Source organism: Zonotrichia leucophrys, chromosome 1 (genome assembly GCF_028769735.1).
Source record: "Zonotrichia leucophrys gambelii isolate GWCS_2022_RI chromosome 1, RI_Zleu_2.0, whole genome shotgun sequence".
Taxonomy (NCBI): Eukaryota; Metazoa; Chordata; class Aves; order Passeriformes; family Passerellidae; genus Zonotrichia; species Zonotrichia leucophrys.
Genome location: NC_088169.1, coordinates 61733797 through 61747835, shown reverse-complemented (window position 1 = coordinate 61747835; position 14039 = coordinate 61733797). Strand labels below are relative to the sequence as shown.

At 46.1% G+C, this 14039-nt stretch overlaps 1 long non-coding RNA gene across 1 annotated transcript; it reads right to left on the bottom strand.

Annotated features, from left to right (window-relative positions):
* Positions 1–2320: 2320 nt before the first annotated feature.
* On the bottom strand, positions 2321–8459 carry LOC135453499 (uncharacterized). The gene is made up of 4 exons (XR_010441882.1): positions 8366–8459; positions 8062–8253; positions 7867–7887; positions 2321–2419 (listed from the first exon to the last, which is right to left on the bottom strand). It is a non-coding gene; the product is annotated as an uncharacterized LOC135453499 (long non-coding RNA).
* Positions 8460–14039: the final 5580 nt, after the last annotated feature.

Here is a 14039-nt window from a genome sequence, read left to right as displayed (position 1 = left end):
ATCCCGGCAGCGTAGGAGGCTCTGGGCTCGTTATCGACCTTCCAAAACCCTTGGTGACGTTCGCCAGGAGCGGGTTGGTGTGATTGCCAGGCACTGCCACCATCACCTGTCCCGCTGGCAGCAGCGCCAGGGAGCCTTGCGAAAAGGCCAGAGGTGCAGATCAGCCGTGTGGAAAACACCTTTGGTGGGCCAGACCTTCATTTTTCCCTCTCGGAATATGTTTTAAATGAAGTGACTCTGGCGAACAGAGGAGCGCGAGCAAACATTTAGAGCTTTTTATTGAATAAAACAAGGTTTAAAAGGCGCATTATCGTCCCGGGACACAATGGCCATTGCTGTTTTTGTTGGTAAGTACCCGTGTGATTTAAAGCTGCTGACAGCACCAGACGCTCACAATGAAATCATCTCTCCCTCCCCTCGCCGCAGCCCGGGCAGACACTCATTTGTATGTATGGGTTCAGCCTGTCTGCTGCGGCTGGCCAAAGCGACAGATACTAATGGCATATGTTAATTACAACCCAACAACTTCCTTTCATTCGGGTGTTTATTAACATCCTCACTTCTGCCCGCCGAGGCAGCTGCCGGGAGATGCCGGGGATCACACGGATCTCCGATCCGGGACCGCGCTGGGTGTGCGCTGGATTGCGCCCCGCAGCCCGACCGGAGCCCGGCATCCCAGCGCTGGTTTTGTTCTCTCTGCTCGTCAGGCTGCAGAGGGCTGGGAGGAAGAAGGGAGCTGAGAAGGAATCTCCAGACACGGCTGCTGGGCGGCCCCAGGTGCGGCTGTGCTCGGAACCCGGCACTCCGCTGGTAACGCCTCGGTGCAACAGCCCCGAAGAGCTGGAAAACAGCTCAATAATTCGGAATTTAGGGGGATCATAAAGTATCTGGTGTAAGCAGCGAATGCAGCCAAACGGGTTTTGCTGGGAATAAGGGGAATTGTCAGCTCACCTGGAGCCAGGATCCATTTACTCTCCTGTCCAATTGCTGACTGTAATTGGAGACAAATACTTCAAAGGCAAATGCAAGAAACATGTAAAGGGACAATTCAGGTGTTTACCTTCCTCTTCACTACTGGCTTGTGACATTGGAAAAATGAGATAAAAGTTTACTTTGTAAGAAAGAAAGGATATCAGATATTCATTTCTGAACCTCTCATCCTTATTAAGACCTATCAGTGATTTCTTATGACAAGGTGATGCAAGATGATCAGGTAATTCTGCAATACATTTCAAAAGATTCCTCAAATCTCTTTTCAAGTTGTTGTGCTTCAGTTTCATGTAACTTTATTAATAATCACTGTGCTGGCCAGGAGTCCTGGCCAGTGGAGCAGGACTGGGTGCAGCTCAGTTTTGCAGTTGCATAGAGCAAACCCAGCAGCTCACAGTATAAAACAAGCAGAGTCAGACACAGGACCACAAAGGAGAGCAGTGTGAGCAGGCTATTCTCTGCCACCTTTGAAGAAAATTGTATTAATCAAAAGATATTTTCAGGAGCAGTTTCTAGGAGGCAGCTGTGTGGCTGATGGGAAGCTTTGAGGCAGCATGAAAGAAAAATAGGAGAGTTCCTTTGCTTTTGTTTTCAGGCTGGGTTTGATGCACGTCAAATCCTGTGTGAGATAAGTCCGAGTATTCCTGGCATTCCTCTCAGCAGGCATCAGGCTGCCTTTGGCATCTGGGGACTTCATATAGCATTGTGCTGCCCTGGTGACTGTGAGTTGTTAAGTCCCCACATAATTCCCTACAGCCTTCACTCATCTGGAAGTAAAGCATAATTAGCAATTTTTGTTATCTCACTATTTAACCCTTCTGTGGAGTTTGTATTTTGTACTGTTCATTTACAAATAGCCAAGCCAAAATGATACATCTGCTTTTATTTGTTGAGATGTGCAAAGAATTATCGTAGATCAGTAAGACACAACTGTCCTTTACAGTTGTCTGCTTTCTCTTCTTTCCGTATCCTGTTTATCTTCCTAAGGTTAATTGCTTAAGTTAGTGGTTTGGCCCATAGCACTGCACAACATAAATAAAAATAAGATTAAAAAATTTATAATAAAAAATAAACTCCCTGATACCATGTAGGTCATAATGTAAAAGGCCACTTGAGGAAATTTGATTTTTATGTGCAGTTCATTCTCAAATTCCTGCATTTGTTCCTGGAGGCTGTTCTTGAGCAATTCAGAGTGAATGTGGAGGACCTGCAGGGTGAAGCCAGGCAAGGGGGCACTTCTCTGTGGCCTACAGCACTTTTTTCCCTGGAGGAGGCAGAGAATGGTTCCTCCCCTTCCCTCCTTCGTGGGACACTAAGACATAAATACCTCTGCCTCCAAGGAGCTGCTTGTGTGGTTTTTCTTCTTCATGCTGAGCCAGGGCAGGGCTCTGAGGCCTCTGAGGTCTCACCAGCACTGAAGGAGTCATATCTGGGATGAGTAAGCCAGAACAGTAAAATGAACAACATTTTTTCACTGTTTACATCCAGCAAAATCCCCACACAATCACTTGTCACAGAGTACCAAGCACAGCCCCAAAATCATGTCAGAAGAGCAAGGGTTCTTGGTTTAGCAGCCTCTATTGAAAACTACTTTGTTTCTTGTTTAAAGACAAGACATTTATTTATCTGGTTGTACATTGTTCTCACTCCCCATGCTACTGTACCGATGGGACATTCCAGTTATTTATTGACATGTAGCAAAGCCAAAACCTTTGGATACTACAGTGAGGAGCTTTCATTGTCCCAATCCTCTGCAAAAACTGTCCACTAGACAGAGGGAATTTAATTTCTTTCTTACAGTGAAAAACAATCCTGTACTGCAACAACCATGTAACCAGGAGGTGTCCACAGGGCTGGGTTTTAACAACAGCTCACAAATGAGTGCTAAATTGTCCATCATTATTCCAGGGCAAGGGCAGTCATGCCACCTGCATACACCCATGGGCAATCTCACCATGAAGGGATTGTTTCAATGCTCTGTGTCTAATTTTTGTATTAACAGAAATGATAAAATTAGAGCAGGAATGTCCTTGGATGGCTTCTGCTGTGTTCTGTTTTCACAGGATCAACTGCCCTGAGTGGGAATCTCTGGTTGGTAAATCCCAGCTATCATATAGGAGTTGTAGCTTGTGCTTCTTGTTCCCATGTCCACAGCCACAAACCACACTTAACAGCCCCTGCCTCCTGAATTGTGCCTTTTGTGTGCATCCTCTGAGAAACCAGGATGCAAGGTTTTTCTAGCCCTGAGTTTTCCACTGTTTCTGGTATATCCCCTACCCAGCTCAGTACGTGTAAATTCATCAGCAGAAACAGATCAAACTGGTAGGCTGATACAGGCAGTACAAGAGGAATTGATAAGAGTTTGTCATTGGCCATGGTGGATGGGATGCATTGGGTGAAGCAAATGGGGCCCATCTCTGCAGCAAAGCCTGGTGACACCTGTCAGCCCTCTTCTCGCCTCTCTGTTGGCCCATGTCCTCATTGGTCCCAGGTGGAACCAAGCGCTCTGGTCACCAGGAGCCCTCTGCACAGCTGCAACCCCAGGCTCCTCAGGGATGACTTGTAAGGCAGGACCTCATCTTGGCTTGTCTTGCTGCTCAGAGTGACCCCAAGGTACGTTAGAAAGTCTCTTTTCCCAGCCCGGTGGTGGAAGAAGGAGTCAGAGCTCTTCATTTTTCGGTCTCAAGGTTGTTTTTTGTATCTTATCTATAAAATTCTTTCTCCTGGCCTGCTGAGGTTCCCTCAGCAGGACAGTCAGAGGCACTCTGGCCGCCCCTGGGGCAGTGTTATCTTTTCATACTAAAAACTACGTGTACAATATTTACAATTACTGTCCAATACCTATCACCTGTGTTAGACAGTGAGCTTCCACTCTAAGTCAATCTAAAAGTGCCAACATCACAGCAGAAGATGGAGGCCAAGAAGAAGAAGGAGAAAGGCTGGACACACCCAGATTCCTTCATCTTGCCTCCTGAATCCCCATTCTAAAACCCCCCAAAAAATCTATTTTTCACCCCGTGGCAAACTGATTATTATTCTACTTATACTTTTGTGGCTTGCAGATCCTCATATAAGGTTGGTAACTTTTTCCATGGGTCATAATCAAAGTCACAGGTGTCTTGGGCTCTGTGCCAGGGTCTCTGAGCCCCCTGGCAGGGGTCCTGGCAATCCAGGACAGCCAGAGGGATGCCCTGAGTTCCAACAACCTCAGATACAATTTTCTAGTCTGAAAGCCTGAACAGACTTGGAGGATCAGGCCTCTTCTTTCCGCCTTCCTGCTCTACATATCAGAGAACCAAGGGCTGGAGCCAATAAAATACTGAGTTTCCAGTAAAAACATCCCCACTAAGTCCTAAAGGAATTTGGGATATATTTTTCTGGACTGCTAAGAACAGTGATTGCACCAGTCTGGAAAATAAAAGCTGTGGACCTGAAGTCTTGAAGCAGAAGCAGGAAGCACTGGCTGAACTGATAACTGGGACGTTGTTTTAAAACAACCTGGTGAATTTTAGCAGGCCAGCAAGGCTAAGGCAAGGGTGGGCTGTGCCTCTCCCATCATCTATTAGCTCCCCTGCAGTAAAGAGAAGAATTGATTCAAAACCAGGCTTACATTCTTAGTAGCATTTTAAAAATGCTCCTCAGATAACTGGATAGGCGTGTGGGTAAAACTCAGTCATGATAAAAATTGCCAGTGAGAGCGTAAAACAGGAGTTCACTCGCCATGTGGCAAAGGCAGCACATGGCTACTGGTGTCCTGATGGGCAAAGAAGGAAGAGGGGAAGAGAAAAGGAAATATGCTGAAGACATCAATTTGTCCAGGTTAATTGAAACTAGAAAAACCTGTGAGGCACTTCAGAGATGAGGTCAAAGTAGTCTGAGGAAGCCTAGAAAGAGCAATAAAGAGATTTGAGGAGCGGAAGAGACTGAAAGATGAAAAGGCTCAGCTGAGAGTGATGGTAGATATGAAGGAACCTGACAGAATGACTTGAGATAATATAGAATATGTCAGCTAAAGTAACATAGAGAATTTCAGCTGAACACGGTATTTCCTTTTATTTAACATAAGAGAAAAGTGACATCAGATGAAAATGAAAGATGATGGGTATAAACATCCAAAAAAGAAAAACTGCTTTTCAGAACAGTGTGCACCTCCACTGCCATAACTAAACAGGTGGGCTATTTTCATTCTGCCTAAATACAGGGCAAGGCCCATAGGCGTGTGACTTCATTTTTCTCTCACAACACTAACAGAAAATGCTTCATGCATGGAAATGGTTTTCATAACGTAGTCTTAGAAGAGATAATTCATCCGAATTCCAGCTTGCATTTACATGAGTAATAGGCCCAGCAGGTACGTCAAGAGAAAAAATGCTCTAAAAGCCACCCTACTTTGAGGTGTGATACAACCAGTAATTGCCTAAGATTAGCAGGAAAAAAAAATCCCCTGAACTATGTACTCCAAATGTGCCTGATTCTAGGATCATCTGACTTTCTTTTAGCACCAAACATTTCTGGAAGCAAATACATCAGCTGAGTTAATTAGGAGGCTGGGACCTATGTCCTTTGCAACCTCTACAGTCAGGGGGAATGCAGTGCACATGCCACAGGAAGGGAAATAAAATCCCATTATATAAAGCTTCTCTTAAGACAGTGAAAATACATGCAAACCTGATGGACAAGACCCCAGTGAAAGCCTTCCCTCCAAGAACCCCCCTGGAACCCCAAATATTCCCACAGGCCAACAGACCCAAACCCAGAGAAGCTCTGTTTCCCTTGGGAGAAATGAGAAGCCCAGGGGCCAGAGTTGGGTCCCCAAATCCAACCCACCCAACTCAATCCAACCCAACCCAATCCAACCCAACCCAACACAACCCACCCCACCCCAACCCAACCCAACCCAACCCAACCCAACCCAACCCAACCCCACCACTCTCAGCATCTGAGCTGCAAAGGGAGGACACTGTAGCACCTTTGACAAAGCAGCCACAGCCACAGGGCAGAGCACAGACTCCCAACTGAGTAAGTCCTTGCTACCCTGCAAACCCAACTCTGAACCCACCAGGGAAGTTTACACATGTCTGGGAAAGTTGCCAAGCAGCTGTATCCCAAAGTAAGAGAAAGTGAAAGTGTCACAGTTTAGACTTCTCTTCTTACAATGCTGTTCACTTACCTCACAAATTTCCTTTTTTGCCCTTTAATAAGTGCATTGTTTGTTACCCAACTGACTCCCATTTGGGAACGTTCTGAGTGGCTGCCCCTCGGACAGCATAACCTGGTACTGCCCAAGTTGCTGGTTCTGAGCTCAAGCTGGAGAGCTTGTAGTGATGCCCTTACACTTGAGCAGAGCCCTGGCTGCTGCCCACCCTGTCCTGCACAAGGGTTACATACACATGACTCTTATTCACTCCCTCGGAAAAGCTGAGCAAGCTTTGTCTCCGTGAGCGGATACAGTATCTCATTATGATCTGGAAGGATCGTTCTCAGAGATGCAGCACTGGGATGACAAATCCGTAAACTCCTTTGGGATCTGTTTCTTTGTAAATACACAGACATGACTCATTACGCTAATGTAGTTATGTGTGAAAATTCAAGGGGAAAATATAACCCCAAACCACCTTCATAAGAAAATAAGCTGCAAAGCCAAACATTACTGCATGCTTTTTTTTTTTTGCCTGGCTATCAGCAGTTTACAAGTTCCCTCTTGTTGGCCCTTGGGAAACAGCACATCCTGAGACTATGAGCACCAGGCAGTTCAAAGCAATGCCAACGCTCTACAGTGTGATTAAAAAAGCAAGCTTGTTGATATTTGCTGGAATTATCCATTGGCCTAGATAGTCCATGAATTCCTTTCTGTATGCCATGCTGCCTGACCCTTGCAGGCCTGAGTGTTTATCCCCTGTGATGCCTGTGGCTCCTGTGCTTGCTAAGGGCTCCCAGGTCTCATCCTGCTCCCCAGCAAGCCCTTGGAGCTCTGATATTGCAAGTCCTCTGCTAATGGGCTGTGCACTGGTGCTAATGAGGTTCAGAGTACTGACCACAGAGAGGATGGGCCACTTGTTATTTTTCTAATTAATTCAAGAACTAATCACACAGCAGCATGCTCTGAAGACAGCCCATCTAACAGCTGTGTTAAGAAGTCTGCACAAATCTGTCCCCTCTGCATTCGCCCCTGAGTATTTTTCCCTGCTTTTTGCAACTCGTTTGAACAAAAGATGGCAAAAAAATCTTGTTCTACCAGCTGCTTGTGTTCTCCCCCATGGCAGCTCATCCTGTACATTAGCTCCTTCTGCTGTTTTAAATCATTTGGCATTCCTTTTGGGCCCACCCATCCCGCATACCCTGAGCTTAAATTCTTGACCCCTACTGGGAGATGACATTAGCTCTCCGCTTCACTGCCTCTCCCATCTTACTCAAAACTTATCTAAACCCACAGTTGCTCATATCTCCGATTTCTCTTTTTCTTTTGGTTATAACACTCTAATTAGAGCCTTGAAGCATACAGAGATGTGATTTGCATGAAAGCCACTATTCAGAACGAAACTGGTTCCCAACCCATGCAGCTTAGCAGCAACATTTGAAGGCAATAAGTTATTTAGAGCCCTCACTTCTCACCATTATTTTTTAAACACTCAAAGACCCATTCATCTGCTCTTTTCTAAAGGATTGGAGCTAGTTTCACTAGTTTTTCTGGATGGGTAGTGCCCTCATAGCTCTGTACCGTGTTAAATAAACCCCAGAAGAGTTTCCACATTCCTCTTCAGTGTGTATGTATTTACTTGAATGTGTATCACCTGTTCCCCAGCCTACACAGTGGATGTCTATCCTGTATGTTAAAACACAGAAAAAAAGGCCATCATGATAAACATCTGCACTCACCACTTTCTTGCTCCTCCAAAGCTGCTTATTTAAAAAAAAAAAAAAAAAGACAGAAAAAATCATATCAGAGAGGTAGGTAACTTTAAAGTGAAGTCCTAACAGTAATGATGAAGACATCTTATTATAGTTACCAGTTATTATTAAATATTAACTGAAATTAAATCTGGAAAGTTTGTAAACACCCTATTTACATACCCAAGTGGTTGTCTTATGTTCGAAGTCTCCCCTCAGAAGAAAAGCAGCTCCCAGTGCCATTTGGCATGAAGGGGACATAAGTTACAGAAGACCTGACACGAGGAATTTGTGCTGTGGCTATTCATGGTGCCAATGCTTTCCACGTAACTCTCCATTCGCGGCCTGCTTGGGGAACGGGATGTGTCCCAGGCACTGGAGAAAAGCCAGAAAAGGGCCATTTATTGGTAGCATATTCAAAGCAACATTTGCAAAACAAATTCAGCACAAAAAAAATCTGGCCCAAACAATGTTGACAAATCCTCACTTGTGCTGTCCATGGAGAGCAAGTGTTTGCTGGGGCACTCTGGCTGGGCTCTGTGAATGTCCTGCTGCCTGTAAGGATGCTTTACCCATCCTAAAACTGTGAGAACTCCCGGCACGCTGAATGCATGGCTAATCCCATGGGAAGCTTTCTGCGCTGTGCTGTTTCAGCAGCCAGCCAGGCAACAGCAAATTGGTTGTGCAGACCCAAGCGTTTCCCCGTCCCCCGCCTTTGAACAGGCAAGGACGAAGAACAAACTTCTAATGAATGGACTTCAGAGCACTGAATGTGCCCCTGGCTGGAGCAGTGCAGCTCTGCTGGCCTCGGGCAGAAATGCTGCAGAGGGAGGAGGCGAGGAGCAAAGCGCTCAGAGCTGAATTTGGCCCTGTAATTTCAGTCTGAGGCAGTACCAGGTTAAGATATGCAGCACTACATGCAAAGCTGAATGTTGTTACTCCAAGGATCAGGGACAGAGGCCAGGCCAAGGCTAAATGCAGTTGCAAGGGTTAAAAATCAATAAGGAGTCTAGATGGAGAGCTGAGATTGCCACATCTGCCTGTAGGGCATGAGTGCTGAGCAGAGAAGATCCTGCTGCAGTGGGAGGATGGACCCCTGCTCATCACTACATCCCAACCCCCCTCTCCAGCAGCATCAGTAGCAGTATCTTTGGTTTCCAGGGCTCTGACACAGCCAAAAAGAAGAGCAGGGTCCCAGACCTTGAGCTAGTCCCTTTCCTCCACCCTGCTTCCAGACAGCCCTCCCCTGCAGATATCCATCCACTCCGTCTGTGTCTTCAGCTCGTCTTTCTCTGTGGGCTGCATTTATTGTTTTATATAAAAGATAATTCTGAGAAGAGCAAGCCAGAGAATGTGACAGAGAAGGGGAAGAAGTGACTTTGCAACTCCAAATAAGTGCATGCAAACAGGGATGACTGCCAGTGATTACTCCCAGAGTTGTGCCTCCTGAACCCACCACATTCCCGTCCCGTGATGTTTGTTCTTGTCTCCAGCCTGACTGCAATCATTATCCAAAAGATACTGTGGAATTTCACTGTCAGCTAGTAAAACTAGGCCCTAGAAATGAGCTTCCTCTATAATTACTTCAGAATACTCAGAGGACCAGATGTTGGGGCATGTGGGACACATCACAGCATAACAGGATGGTTGTGGTTGGGCAGGATCTCTGGGGATCATCTAGTTCGAGCCCCCTGCTGAAACAGGGCTGGTTGCCCAGGCCCATGTCCAGAGTGCAGTCCCAAACTCCAGCAGCAGAAAAGTTCCTGAGGCGAGCTGGCTTCTCAGAAGGAAGAGAAATTCTCAGAAGATGCTCTGCCCAGATGGCAAAAGATGCCTTCGTGGCTTCTGTAGGATAAAGCAGGATAAAGCAGAAAGCAGGGTGGGGGGACACTGGGGTTTAAGTGGAAATAGGTTTTGGCCACAAAGAAATAGGTGTATACCAGAGAAGGGGGGCTGCCCTGCTAGAACAATAATATTCCCAACTCCCATCAGTGCAGTTTCATTCTTGCCTATGGAGCTGAGTTAAGGGCAGCGCTTTAAAAGAAAGTAAACCACTGTTGGGAAGACAGTACAGCTCTTATGGCTAGAAGGAGACTCAGCACCCAGGGACCTGGTGGGTGGGAGCGCCAGGTTCAAGTTTCTTCATTGCATCAGGCTTCCTGTGCCATCCTGGACAAATCCTGCCTAACAGTGCCTCAGTTTCCCACAGAAACAAGAGGCAGGTAAGAGCTTTTCTCAGGCTCTTTTTCTTCCTTTTCATTGAACATGCTAGGATGGGATAAACCTTAACTAATGAGGTACTGGTGCCAGGCAAAAGTGGTGGATATTTAGGCAGACAGGCAAAACTCTAAGCAGGTGGTGCCAGATCACCCTTTCTGAAGATGTCTCTAGTAGCCTCAGAAAAGAGGTGATTTGAAGACCTCCCTGAAGTGTTTCACCAAATAAATCCTGATTATTTGGGCTTTGTGAAGACAAAGTGATTGTTACTCTAACTTCTTAAGGCACATAAGCATTTAAGCTGCCTTAAATCTTTAAGGTAGCACAATGTAAGCATTAGAGCCAACTTAAATCCTTATTAAGTCTTCTAGGTGCTTAAAGCATTTAAGCCATTTTTAAGTCTTTTTAGAATGACTGCTGGTTCCATGGGAAGGATGCAATGTTGAAAGACACTTGGTATGCGATGTCGCCTTAAAGTTCATGCTGTCAGACAAGCTGGTGTCTCATATGCAGCCTTATCAGCAGAGATTTGAAAAATGTCTAGACTTTAATTTCCCTGCCATTTCAGGTTTGGTCCCAGGTTCACAACAATGTCTATAAATGTGACAGGGTTTTGAGAACATAATGATCGATCCATCAGCTCATCCTGGTGGTTCATGTTATCCCACATCAGGGCTCTAGCACACTGCTCTGTGGTACGTGCTTCGAAGGACAGTAGAGGATGCTGAAAATGATCGAGTTCCTTGCACATACAGGGACAATCACAGCTCACAACTAAGCAAATCTTTTTCCTCTGACTTTTCAGCAGTGACCTTTGGATTGCAATCAACCTTGGAACGCCCAATCTGAAAAGGCAACATTTTTGGCATGCCGTGAAAGCGAGGCTTTATAATAGAAACTACTTTTGCAACTTTTATTGTATGACTTGCACTCAAGAGGATGCCATAACAAACTGCTGAGCACAGTCTTTCTATGAGAAGCAGTGCAATCCAGCTAACCCTGTCCTGTGTGCACAGGCAAAGAAACCACTTAACCTCTTGAATAAGGGGTGGCATATGTGGCAAAAGTTCTAAAGGACTGGGCTATCAGTGGACAGAGGGTTTTTCCAATGACTCCAGTGATAATTCTGATTTGTTCTAGTTCTTGTCTTGCTGGATCATATCCCTTATAAAATTATGATTCTGAATGGCTGATAAAACTCTCCTTTTAGCTTCATTTTTGAGGTAGCTGGGAAGCAGTCTGCCTCCTTCAGACCCTTAGCTGGTGCTGATATTGCAGGCACCCACTGAAGCAGCCCTACAAAGTCAACAGAAGAAGACCCAGAGCAAACACGAGCCAGAGAGACATCTCACCTGAGTGCTGGCCACTGTGCTGGGACATGGGCTCCCCTACTGGAACCCTTTAAGGACTGACCCTACAGGACACTCAAGGGACTATGGTATGATTTGTCTCTCCTCATCTTCTAATAAAATCTCTTTCTGGGTGGGTCATCTGGTCAGACCTTGTCGCACTTCTCAGTCAATGGGCAGGGATAGGCACCTTCAGGAAGCCATTCTTGTGACCTGTTTAACACAACTCTCTTAGTAAAGGGCAGTCATACCTTAAAATAAGCTCATGGCTCTCCTCTATGAGTCCAGGCAATGTCAGACATAGGCAGCCACAGTAGGCATTTCAGCAGATGAAACTGTGCATTTTATACCTAGGTACAAACCAAATGCTTAAATTGACCAGACTGGATCTTACCAAGTGTGCTCTAGTGTGTGTACAAAAGCGAATGACTTTCTCACCCACCTCTTGAGGTCAGTTTTGAAGACCCCCTTTACTTTAAAATGCCATTGCTATTGAATCATGGGGCCAGTCTAGATTCTCCTTCTTTCGCTTAATTGCAAACTGTTAGCCAGTATGCCATAAAAGGTTTATGCAAGCATACCCAAGCGGGCTTGAATGCTTTCCACTTCCCTGCTTTTGCACGTGAGAACTCGCTCACTCCCATTTGCAGACTCTCAGCAGATCTGGGGGTTATGACTGAATGCCTCCAAGCTGGGGGATGCAAACAGACGTCAGTGTTTGGAGTCAGTGACCGCACTCATGCCCACGATAATGACGAGCATGTACAAGCCACCGGGAATTGTTAACATTGAGACTGATTTGACCATAACAAAAGTCTCAACTGTGTTTTGTTATAAAGTGCCTCATTAGTCTGATATTCTTTGTGACATCCCAGTGGCAGTAGATATGAATAGAGAGTTTTTTCCTGTCTCACACATGAGCAACAGGCACAAATTCCCATGTCAGCCAAAACCAGGCCTGCTCTCCACACCAGAGATGTGTAATCTGTGGAAAACCTTGCCCAGGGAGATTGTGAGGTCTCCCTCACTGAAGATATTCAAGAACTGCCTGGACCCAGTCCTGTGCCACGTGCTCTAGGATGACCCTGCTTGAGCAGGGAGCTTGGAGCAGATGAACCCCTGTGGTCCCTTCCAACCTGACCCACTCTGTGATTCTGTGACTGTGTGTCTGAAGGACTGAGCCTGCAAGATGCTGAACATCCCCTGCTGATGAGAGGAGTCAGGTAGTTACTGCCTCAGTCTCTGGGATAATGTAGCCCAAAAAGGGAATGGAAAGTTCAAGAGCTTATTTAAGAGCTCTGTGCCCAAACTTAGCTCGCGCAAAAGGAATCTGCAGGCTGAGCGAGTGCAGCCTGCTGCACAGCTCCCTCTCCTCCTGAGCCCCTGGGATCACAGCCTGCTGCACAGCTCTCTCTCCTCCCGAGCCCCTGGGATGAGCTGAGGAGTATCACAACCCAAGCAGCGACTGCACCTGATGAAACTGAAAGGAGATTGCCACGCACAGAGTAGCGCCTGCCAGGTTGTGCAAATATGCAACATGCTTGGCTGTGCAGACCAGCCGTGGACAGCAGGAGCAAAAGAGGGCTGGCTGTGTTCCTGCTCATGCAGCCCAGGGTGAGGCTCATCTCCTCTGCTGCCATGAGGGGCAGCTGGCTCAAGGTCACCTTGTTGGCCACCAGAACAGCCAGACCCTTCTTTGCAGAGCTGCTTTCCACCTGGCTGCTCCCAGCCTCCACTGGTGCACAGGGTTATTCCCCTAGGGGCAGGGCATTGCATTTCCCCTGCTTGACTTCATAATGTTCCTGTTGGATCACTTCTCCAGCCTCCTTAACATCCTTGTGCACGACTCAGTGCCACAGGTGACCTCACTGATAAGGCAAGCTGTCCTGGTAGGTCGTGTTCCTGAATCAAAACCTGACAAACTCCTCCAGCTGGACTCTGAACCACTGCCCACCACTCTGGCAATACAGCCAATTTTCCATTCACCTTATTTATATCCAAATCACAATAATTAGGGCATGCCCTATCGAGCATTAACTTTACAGATGAGGCCACCATGGTCAGGAACTGAAAGTGTATCTCCTTTTCCTTTTGAATGCAGCTATCCCTGTTTGAAGGAGAGTCATCCCTCTTCTCCATTGCTATCTAGACATGCAAAATGATTCAAACTGCTGATCCCATGAGAAACAGCAAATGTCATCACAAACATCACAGGAACAATCTATTTGGCTCTGTACACTAGTGAGAAGGAATACATTTTATTTAATGAATTACAGATCAAAGGCCCTGAACCAAGCCTTGGTATCACCTCCCTTACTACTTGGCCAGATGAAAGACAATATACCTGATACACTGAGACATCTCTGTTTATATGAATGATCTGAAAGAGAGATTTGTAGTTGTTGCAATTAGATTCATAAGGAATATACGGCATGTTTGGCTATCTCTGAGATGAAAACCATGTGCAGTGCACTGTTGTTAAATTGCTGATCACCTGCAGAGACAACGACCTCGATTCCATGGCACCCTCTTAATAGCTAAGGCGAGAGATCCTCTGCAATTGCAGTCAAGAGTTCATTCTGTTTGCTAAAGCCA